The 11457-nt window shown below is 47.8% G+C and overlaps 1 long non-coding RNA gene across 1 annotated transcript; it reads left to right on the forward strand.

The window, feature by feature from the left end:
- Nucleotides 1-1560: 1560 nt before the first annotated feature.
- LOC135975896 (uncharacterized) lies at nucleotides 1561-9020 on the forward strand. The gene is made up of 2 exons (XR_010592982.1): nucleotides 1561-5402; nucleotides 6020-9020. It is a non-coding gene; the product is annotated as an uncharacterized LOC135975896 (long non-coding RNA).
- Nucleotides 9021-11457: the final 2437 nt, after the last annotated feature.

The following is an 11457-nucleotide window of genomic DNA, read 5'->3' on the forward strand; positions in this document are numbered from 1 at the left end:
GCTTGTTTGTTCTCCGGGCACTCGGTACCAATATACGTCGCTTCCTCGCCTTCAGGACATCTCCAAGATTTCACCCTGGTGACCGATGCTCATCTGGCAGGGTCCCATGCCTTTCTGAGACCTTCTTGACCAAACACAGCTGTCATCAAACCATCAGCACATCGCGAACATAGACACAAGCATAATGGGTGTATTGTGCTGATCAGTCTTAAAGCTGAATGCGTAATTTGGCTAAGCTAGCCATTGTAGAGAGGCTCGGGGCTATGGCAGGGGACGGGGGATGGAAAGGGATGGGGGGGTAGAAGGATGGTGGGGCCTTGGGCAGAAGGGGTGGGGCTGGGGGTGAGCCTTCCCAAAGATGGCCACCCAAGGCAGCCATGATGGCTGGTGAAAGACACTCATCTCATTACAATGAGGGCTGTTAACAGCTGGTGACAAGTGATTTATTCCAAACAAGACGCGGCAGGCAATGATTAACTACCTGCATATGAATTGCATCAAGGCATTCAAAGAACAAAAGCCAAAGCTAGGCAGATAATATCTGGCCAGGTGTAAGTCGACACACAGAGAACAACTGAGGGCAGAATGTGGAGTATGCCAGGAATGTAGGTGGGGTACCCGAAGAAAACCATTATGATCTCACGAGGATCCAGATTTACTTAGACACAGGATAGCTGCAGATATTTTTGACTTCGACAGCCACTCATATCTATCACTAGTGCATATGATAGGTTCATCAGTGCTTGCTAGCCAAGTTGGTCAGGGCACAGCCCTGGTGTCCTAAACCACTGACTGCCAGAGTAGGGGTTAGTTTTAGGGTTAGGGATGGGGTATAGGGTTATAGTTATGATTAGGGGTTAGTTTTTGGTTTAGGGCTGGGGTATAGGGTTACATTAATGGGTAGGGGTTAGTTTTAGAGTTAGGAATGGGGTATAGGGTTACAGTTATGGGTAGGGATTAGTTAGGGTTAGGGAAGGGTTATAGGGTTATAGTTATGGGTAGGGGTTAGTTTTAGGGTTAGGGACTTGGTATAGGTTTACAGTTATAGGTACGGCTTAGTTTCATGGTTAGGGATGAGGTATAGTGTTATAGTTATGATTAGGGATTCGTTTTAGGGATGGGGTATAGGGTTACATTTATGGGTAGGGGTTAGTTTAGGGTTAGGAATTGGGTATAGGTTTACAGTTATGGGTAGGGGCTAGGTTTTGGTTAAGGATGTGTTATAGGGTTACAGTTATTGGGTTATAGCAGTGGTTCTTAACCTGGGATGGATGCATCCCCTAGAGGTGCGAGATGACCTTTCTGGGTGTGTGAGACATGCCAGATTTGTTTAGAAGGTAAATCATCAAAAACACATATTAAGCACAGGAACTTAAGTTCAACTACTTTGTTTGATCAAACCTATTTATTTATTAGCATTATATATTTTTTAACGATTACTGCATTAAATTTTTACTATGAAATTAAAATAAATATATAATTTTATCTCTTTCATTCTATAGTAATGATATATCTAGGTTTAAAGAACAAACCGACTTCAACGATTTCTGATAAGGGGTGTGTGGAAGCAGAGAAAGAACTGACAGGAAGGGGATGCAATGCATGACAGTTCGTTAGCAAGAGTTAGGCTAACTGTAACCCTAATAACGCGAGATTTGTAGAAGCGAGGAATGTGTGAGGCAAGTGGGAAAGAACTGTGTGAGAAGTTGCTGCGACCTTGTGTAGATAATATGGAATGTAGACTAAGAGTCTACATTAGTGAGCAAAACAAGATATCAGAATGACCTATGTATAAACAAAATGCAACTGTTGCTCATTATTGTCTGTAATAAAAGGTATAAATGCTTGCTGTAATTGTTTACCTGTTGAGAGACCTGCTTAGCTCTCTCCCTCTGCGCAATTGTGAGAGTTAATAAAGCATCTGACTTGCTATACCTAAACAAATAGTGAGAACTCTGTTTTTCTCCGACAATTTGGGGGCTCGTCCGGGATGGCAACGCCCGCAGAGGCACCGGCAGCTGCTACAGATCGTTCCCCTTTGAACCCCATGGTGCCACAATAGAGGTAAGAGACCTTTTGAAATCTCTATTGGGGTGTCGGAGGAGGACTGTCCGTGGGGCCGTCTGTCCCTGTTGGGCTCACGCCATCCGAACTTATTGACTGTGCAGCAAGGTCAGATGCTGAGCGGCGTAATAGGGGAATTGTTTGCCGCCCCCTGTTTGCATATGCTAGGTGCATAGGGTTTGCACCTGTGTTGAGGGGTTGTTACCGCCTCAAGAGGGGTTTTTACCGCCTCAAGTGATGCATCGAGGTACTTGGGAATAGTACCTGGAGGTACTTGGGAATAGTACCTGGAATAAGGCCTTGGTGTGTGTGTGTGTGTGTGTGTGTGTGTACACCAGTGTGAATTGAGTGTTACCGGAAGACGCCCAGAGTATTCTGCGAAGTCTTTTGGCTCGTGACCAGAACTACTCTAACGCAAGCCCGGTAACTAGAGGATCTTTTAGGAGATCCGACCCACGGTGGGCTAACTCGGCCTGGCATCGTCGGGCGAGGAGGCTACCTGGGTCTAGGAGTGTGTGAACCCATCTTCCCTCCCCCTTTTCCTCTCTGTGTGAGCCACTGACAGTCTGATCATCTCACTGGATGCAACAGAGTAAGCGGCGCCGTCTCTCTGAGACTAGCCGACGCTCTTTGCTGAAGGGAGGTGTAGGAGGGTCGTGGCCATCCTCGTTAGTCTCTCCTGTGTGAATACCCTGTAGGGAGAGATCCTTAGTTTATGTGCCGCTAGCGCGGACAGGGCATCCTCCTCCCTGTGTGTGTGATTGGAAAATGGGTGGGGGACAGTCTAAGGATTCCCTCTCACCCACTAAGGGTACCCCAGCTTATTTCATGTACGTACATTATGGCACTAAAACCTGCAGGTATTTAGAGAATTGAAATCATTACACGCGTGAAAAATTCATCTAAACAATGCCCACTAGAAGGTACCTTCAATCTAGATAAGATCATACATCTCAGAGGAGCTTTTAATCACCAAAAAGCCTCTGACACACAATGGGAGCAATTTGTCTATTGAGGAAAGGAACGGGTTAATTTGAAATTCAGCTTGGTCCAGAGATAAAGAGAAAGTTAATCTGCGTTCAAGGTCAAGAATCAATGCAGACCAGGCTAAGTACAAAGAAAAACTGCTTTCGGCCCCAGCTGACTGTGAAAAAATATAGACATAGTCAAACCAAAGGCAATACAAGTTACAGTGCTGAGATTACATTTGCAAAGCTTAACTGTCCAGTGAGATCCAACAGTCTGCCTTTGCGACCCTGGAGCTGGCGTGGTTTGGGGAAGCTGAAGAAGCCACAGGCAGCTGGCCTGGATTGGAATCACTGAAAAGACACCCCAGGAGACCTCAGGGTGTAAAAGAACTGCCCTCCCAAGAGAGGAAGCAAGTTGGAGATTGCACAGCACCTTCTCTGAACGTTATACACAGACGTGGCCAGTCTGGACGTACGTGTGTGAGTATGAAAGTGTGCCTACTCTCAGCCGCAGTAAGTCTGAGAACCGGAGAGGGATTTAGCATTCCTCTTTCCACCCCGGCTGACCGGGAAGGGTGTCAGGTGGATCTACCCCAGTCGTAGCAGGACTGGGCAATAGAGAAGTTGGAGAAAAGGGAAGAGTTGTGTACTTGATAACTAGAATTGAGCAATTAAGAGCATAGATCATGAACCAGGCAGCAACTCAAACCTACGCCCTGGGCAAGTTGCAAGCCTTGAGACAGGACTTCCAGGCAGAAAAGGAAGCACTGGCTAAGCAAGTACCGGTCCTTCAGGGACTTGTCAGAATTTAACCATTTGTGTTTGCATATGCTGTAAGAGCAGTGTGTTTGCCACAAGAGAAAATTGAATAGTTAAACGCCAATGGGTCATGCGTTTTGCCCAAGTGGCAAGCCTCACGAGGGAGGACTCGGGTAGCCTTGTGAGTAAGAATGTTTAAGAGAAGAGACCAGGAAGGGTGGGGGCTAGTTGAGAAGCCCACCCTCCTATCTAAATTGGTAGTGAAAAAGCTGGTGCCCATGGAAGGGACGGTTCAGCAAGAAAAGCAGGATCGGGCCCAAGCGGGCAGGCAATAGATAGAGAGATTGGAGAACAGGTTGGAAACTTTGAGGGCATAGTGGAAGGAAAGGAGTAAGTAATTATAAGCATGGGGATTTCAAATCCCCAGGATAATAATTGAAATGGTAAAATGTGTGTAAGACAGAGTCTTTGTACCAAGGTGCAAGGCTCTCCTTTCTTCTGCTGAATAAAGCAACTCTTCCTTATCCCTGTCTGGCTGTTATTGGCTCTCAGCTAGGTGGACCCGATATTTTGGTGACAGTTAATGGCGACTCCGGTTAATGAATTTCTGTCTTATACATTTAGGTGTTAGGTGTGTGGACGGAACTGAGCCTCTCATTCGTAATTCCTCAGAGTGGAAGCCATCGCGTGCAATGAAGCTCTGAGGTTGAATTGGGATCCTTCTGTCCTGTCCCCTGTAGTGGTCAGTATTAGTAGAAATTCCTGTAATAGGATCCTATTAGGCCATAATTCCCTCTGTTCTCTGTGTAATTCTCTGTTAGAGTATCAGCAGGCAGATGGGTGGGTCTCTGGTAAAACCCTCTAAGGATAGCCCTTTGAATTATATGTTAAGTAAATGGCTTTTACCCAGTGTTCAGGAAAGAATAAAGATTTGAATTTGTTTTTGGGTAACAAAATAGCAGATAAAAGATCTGGTAAAAAGAGAGAGAAGGACAGTGCCCCTGGCTCTGTGTGGTCGAGCTGTCACTTTACTAGGGGTGCATGGAGATTTTGTAAGCACAAAAGAAACAGTTACACCTTGTGTAGAAATTGATGTGGCTAGTGTTGTGGAAATTGAATTGTGGAGAGGATGTGCATTTTCCCCAGAACATGTGCAGTGTATATTGTAGCAGAGGTAAAAGAAATGCAAACCTACCAATATAGGTTGTGTTGTCTTTTTCAGATCGCTGGGTGTTTGAAAGCAGGAGTTAGAAGTAAAAGGCAATCAAAAGTCTGGGAAAGTTAATTGTGTCCCTTTTTACATAAGAATTTTTAAGCTGTGGATAGCTTTGAATCTGGAAGCAAGCCAGAAAGCATCTGTATTAATGCAATTTTCTAACTAATAAGGTAGAAGCCACTGAAACCTGGGCTGCCTATGAAACAAATACAAGGAAATATGGGGTAATTCCTCTGTTTTGTCTAAAATCAACAAGAGTATGTGTGTATATAAAGGAAATATTTTAAGCAATGACTGACTGCCCAGAAGGGGTAGACCTCTGTTCTTTTGTCTTTCAGATCATCAGAGAAAACGGATGCCAGCTGAACAGCATTCAATGTACCATGCATTTACTGGTACAATAGGAATTATTTTTGTGTTCTTTGTCCTGTCTTGTGGTGTTTGTCTTGTGGCCAGAATTGTTGGGTTTAATATTTTCATAAGACAGTCTAGTTCAAAATTAAATAGAAGGGTTAAATCAAAAAGCAGATACTTGTTTTTATTCAACTTGGAATACAAAAAGTGTTTGGATAAATCAGGAAAATGTGATATACTAAAGTCTAATACATTTGCTTAAGTAAGAAAAAGAAACTTCATTGGCCAGATTTTTTTTAATTGAAAAAAATTGTTGTTAAAATTTGCATACCAACAGTCTTTGGAAGCAAGGACATGGAAGGTTAACCCACTCCCCATATTGCCCATGGGATCCTTCTGGCTACTTCAGATTTCTAGCCAGAGGGCTGGGGAGGGAGAAAAGCTATTGGACATAAGAGGTTGTACCGAGTGGACTCCTCAAAAGTGGGTGTGCTTGTCCTGGTTTGTTGCTCCAAAGCTCTGTAATAAAGTTATTTTACTGGAAGGGTGTACATGGCATACATTGAATAATAAGACTAATGTACTGTATAATGGCAATGTGTATGTGTTCATTGTTGGGAAAAGGTGTATGAGTGAAGAGTGGAAGTTTCCTTTGTAGGTTAAAAGAAGCCAAGAAGGGGAGAAGGAAAAAGAACAGAACGAGTTAACTGAGGAAAAATAGCTAGCAAGCTCAGTCCAAAGATAAGATGCTGGCACCATCCAAGGATACTACCCACAGCTAAGACTTGGCTGACAGCCAAGAAAAGGGGGGCCTGAATGTGCCCAAGCAACTATGAGATCTGCAAAACATTGCCAGGCATTAATGAAATGTGTTAGGTTTCTTTTCTCACAGATAAAAGAAGTGCTACCCAAAGACCCTAGCAGCCCTGCCATTCATTGAAACAAGGAGACTGAGTCTACGTAAAGTCCATCAACGAAAGACTGCTTTGGCTCCACACTGGAAAGGCCCTTTCCAAGTCCTGTTAACCACCACCACTGTGAAGTGCCAAGGACTACCTGCCTGGACCCATGCTTCTCACTGTAAAAAGACCCCTCCACCTCGGGAGGACTCTCCGACTGATGATAAGCCTATTTCTCCTTCTAGCTCTGCTGTGTCTTCTGGACAGCAGGAAAAAGAAAGAAAGAAAAAAAAGACAAGGTGAAGTGCTAGTAACCTCTCCCTTGTCCACTGACAGACCTACTGTGCCTCTGGATTTTTCTAGAAGAAGCAAAACCATTACAGGGTGATGTGCTAGTAACCTCTCCCCTGTATGATGCTAAACCACACTGTTTCAGGAAAAGAGAAGAAGGAACACTTGCTTCACTGAAACCACAAAGTCCAGGGATTCCTGACAACAAGAGACATTAAGAACTGACCTGGTGAAGAAACAAAGAATTATACACTGGCAGGAAGAAACTTGTGGGACCCATGCTTGGGAACGTGGTATTGATTGGATTTTGGGGTTTATTCTACAGGCTGCGCCCTGTGTTTTGGATAAGTCCTTCAGCATGTATTGCCCTCCCTAATTGGATTTTAAATGATAAGTACCAAAGGCACCTTGTTGCCATTGCCCCTGCCATCTCCTCCATTACACTATTACCCCTGTAACACATCCAAATACAGACAATGCCATATATTTGATAAAACCAATGACTAAGGCCTTCACACTTCAGTGATTTATTTAAATATTGTTTGAAAAAATATATTTTTAAGGTTCGGGATATCCCATATAAGCGAACAATTGAATGGATCAGTGGAGATAAAAGTATATGATATCACTACCAGTGAACCCCAAGAATTTATAATTGCTCACAGGGGGCTGCCATTAGATTAGCACAACAGAGGGCTTGAGTTATTTCCTCTAGAAAGAAGAGAGACTTGACCGGATCCCTTTGGGATGGGGCCAATAATGCAGCAGCAGTTTGGAATATTTTTAAGAACCAAGAACATGATGAGAAATTGGGGCAACTAGAGAAGGCCATTGGCCTTGTTTCTGGAGCACAACTAACCCAGGTACAGGCTGGAGTTGATGAGTTACATGTTATTTCCGCCCTTAGTTCAATGACCCAGAAGTTGCTGACAGAGATGGTATTGAATATCACTGAGGCTGGGAAGGCATTGCAGTGGGATCTAGCATGCTCAGAGATTCAGGATTTCTTGAAGGACCAGCTAATGGCCATTCGGAATGATCTAGAGCACCAGGCTTGGCCCACTGCCCTTACAGAAACATCAGGAGTACCATCTGATCTGTGGCCATGGAGACATACTTGGAAACTTTCTGGGTGGAAGTGTGGACGTTCTCAGTGCTCCTTCCAAGCATATGGACCGGTTCAGGGGGTGTGGGCTCCCACATACCGAATCCTGCCGGGTCCATGGGGAGGATGCATGTGGGATTGGGTAATTCACCGGGACATCTGGGAAATTAGACCTCCTGGTATGCCCAATCGATTTTTAGTCAGTGCTCCTGGGATTACATCTGACATTTGGATGGGGTTAGGGAGTCAATGGACATTTTGGCCGTTACAACCCCCACAGCTTCAGTGTATCCGTAAACCGAAGCCAGGAGAAGTTGTTACTCTTCATGACTACGTTTGCTGGGAGGGTAGGGGACAAGGAACTACCCTGACAGGACACTTATTTTTTAAGCTAATGATAGCTGTGTGTATGTTAAAGCCACCACATTGCAAGACATACATTTTAATCTCATTACCACTGCAGGCAATCATATTATTTACTGGCCTGCAGATAGAATTTTGCAAGTAGTCCTTAGGTTCCAGATACCCTTTAATTGGACTAGTTTAGTACCTGATCGATTTCAAAATTTGCTTTCACTGTTACCAGAGGTTCAGAAAATCTCTGAAGTACAAGGGCAAATTCACATGCTTCAAAATATGTATCAAGTTAAAAAGTATGCTTTTCAGACAGCTTATAGAGTATCCACCTTATGTACTAAGTATGATGTATTGTGTTATATGACTAAGATTGTACAACAACCCCATCATATTATTGCTATGGGAATGTTATTGCTTGTGTTGTGCAGGAGTATGTTGTTGTTGTTGTAAAGGACGTAATAATAGTAATACCTTTCATGTCCATGCTCATCATGCATTGTCATTACATCCAATCAAAACCCCTAAGGTTGAAGCATCTGATGTAGAATCTGAATTCCGAGATTTAATGCAAATAGAGATTTGAAAATGTTTGTTGTACTAGTAGTACAAAAGGGGGGGGGGGTTGTGGAAGCAGAGAAAGAACTGACAGGAAGGGGATGCAATGCATGACAGTTTGTTAGCAAGAGTCAGGCTAACTGTAACCCTAATAACGCGAGATTTGTAGAAGCGAGGAATGTGTGAGGCAAGTGGGAAAGAACTGTGTGAGAAGTTGCTGCGACCTTGTGTAGATAATATGGAATGTAGACTAAGAGTCTACGTTAGTGAGCAAAACAAGATATCAGAATGACCTATGTATAAACAAAATGCAACTGTTGCTCATTATTGTCTGTAACAAAAGGTATAAATGCTTGCTGTAATTGTTTACCTGTAGAGAGACCTGCTTAGCTCTCTCCCTCTGCGCAATTGTGAGAGTTAATAAAGCATCTGACTTGCTATACCTAAACAAATAGTGAGAACTCTGTTTTTCTCCGACAGGTGCAAGAACTTATTTTTGAGAACCAAAGGGGTGAAGGCTACAGTAAAGCATAAGAACCACTGGGTTATAGGTTTACAATGATGGGTAGGGATTAGTTTTAGGTTTATGTAGTGGAGTGGTCATCCGCTCCTGGCTTAAAGGGGTTAAAAGCCAGCCCTTGGAGCGGGCTGGGAGCCTTTGGCTGGGCTGATTGGGGAGGCAGCCTCAGCTGTGGCCATGCCCCAAACAGACCCAGCTGGCCCTATAAAGGCAAGGGAAGCCCGGAGCAGACACAGCCTCTCTCTGGTTTCAGTAGGGTGACCAGATCACAGAGGCAAAATATCGGGACGCGGGGGGGGGAGGGAAGGGGGCGGAGCCAAAAAATAAAAAAGCCGGTAGGGAGAGAAAAAAAAAAAAAGCACGAACAAGCGGGAAGCGCCTAGGCTGGTGCCAGCCACACGCAGATGTAAACAGCGGCCCCCGGGTCCCGGGATGCAACAACCCCCGCCCGGAGCCCGATGCCGCGGAGATGGGCACGGACAGGGGGAGCACCCCCGCCAAGTCCCTGCGCGGAGACTTCCCTGGCAGGCTTCAGCTCCCCGCGGGCCCGGGAGTGCGAAGCTGTAGCGACCTTCACGCCACTGGGCTACACCCCGCTGGAGAAGCGGGACCTTGCCGTGGCCCCCAGGCCGGGACTCACCCAAGCATCGCGGGACGGGATCGCCTCACCTAGGGTTGCACACCCAGCCAGGCACGCACTGCTCCCCCCGCCCTGCCCCCCGGCCCCGCGGCGGAGCCGCCGCCCGACCGGCCCTTTCAGCCGCTCCTCCGCCTCTCCCTCGCCGCATGTCAGGCAGAGGCATGTGCCTGGCACCCAGCGCCAGCTACACCCCTCCGGGGCCGGGGCGCACGTGGCGGAGGTGAAGCCCCGAGGAACCAGAGTCCCCACGCGGACAGCTGCTGCCCCCCGACCCATGGGCGTGTAGGGAGCCGGTTCCCCAGGCTGGACCCGGGGCTGCCCCCCTGCAGGTACCCCCCGCCCTCCTGCCTGCGATTGGGCCAGGGCCAGGGCCAGGCCGGACTCACCCCGCTGTCCCCCGGGCCTCCTCCCTCCAGCGCTTGCCTGGGAGGGAGGAGGAATGCGGCGTGCTTCGGAAAGAGGCGGGGATTTGGGGAGGAATCCAATGGGGCAGTTGAGGGGGTGGGGCCAGGGCGAGGATTTGGGGAGCTATCCAATGGGGGAAGGAGGGGGCGGAGTTGGGGTGAGGGAGGGGGCGCGAGCCAGAGTGGAGGGCAAAAATTGCTTGTTTGTCCAGTGTCCCGACCAAACATTGGTCGGGATGCGGGACAAACGAGCAAATATCGGGACAGTCCCAACAAAATCGGGACGTCTGGTCACCCTAGGTTTCAGAGAAAGAGGGGCCTGGCTGCTGGGAAGCTCAGGGTACCTAGAGTAAGGCAGGCTGGGGAAAGGCCAGAGGGGCTGGGGAGGTCCAGGCTGGCAACTCTCCAGGCAGCAGGGCCTTGTCCAAGGCTCCATAGAGGTACTGGGTTGCAGAGAAAGGCAGCAGGTCCCAAAAACCCCTTGCCTGTGATGAGTGGCTTATACTGCATTCTGCCCCAGGGAGCGGGGGCTAGTTGGTGACTGGCAGTAGCCTATGACTGAGGCGAGGTGGGGATAGGGGATGGAGGTTCCCCAGGGAGGGGAGACCCCGAGAGTGAGGGGTTACTGCCGGGGGCAGCACCCCAGATAACGAGGCACCGGAGTCCAGGGAGAGGGGTGAGGGCCCAGCGGCAGTGGGACATCAGCCTGCAGAGGGTGCTCCAAGGCTGGAAAAAGAGCTAATTTCCAGGACGACAGCAGGAGGCGCTGCAGGGGTGAGTCCCACATCGCTTACAATTGGTGGAGAATGTGGGCAGAAGCGGTCTGCCCCGACACAAAGGGCCAGGGCAAGGACTGTGAACTATTGCCTGAGAGAAGCAAGGGGATAATGGAGCTGGATTATGCGTAGGTGTTCTTTGCGGAGGGTTCCTCTGCCATTCCAGGCTGGGCTCCAGGGTCTGGTCCCCTGAGGAAATGGGCAGTCCGACAGCCTGAGAGGCTTGAGAGACTTATGCAAGAGCTCGGGGAGACTCAGCAGAGACAGGGGGAGGCTCAATGGGCCTTGCAGGCAAATTGGGGCAGCTGGCAGAGGAGCAGCGGGCCCTGGGGAAACTCCTGGGGAGGGAGTTCCCAAAGGACCACCAAGACTGGTGGGAGAAGCCCAGAGCTGGGGCCAGGAGGCCCAGGGCAGAGCACCGGGCGTGTTACACCTGTGGGTGGCGTGGACATGTAAGGGTAACTTGTCCCTACTGGGACGGGGCAGGGAGCCTCACCCAGGATGAGGGAAGGGACAAGCCCCTATGAGAGGCCACCTGGCGAGGGAAGT

This window comes from Chrysemys picta, chromosome 16 (assembly GCF_011386835.1).
Source record: "Chrysemys picta bellii isolate R12L10 chromosome 16, ASM1138683v2, whole genome shotgun sequence".
Classification (NCBI taxonomy): domain Eukaryota; kingdom Metazoa; phylum Chordata; order Testudines; family Emydidae; genus Chrysemys; species Chrysemys picta.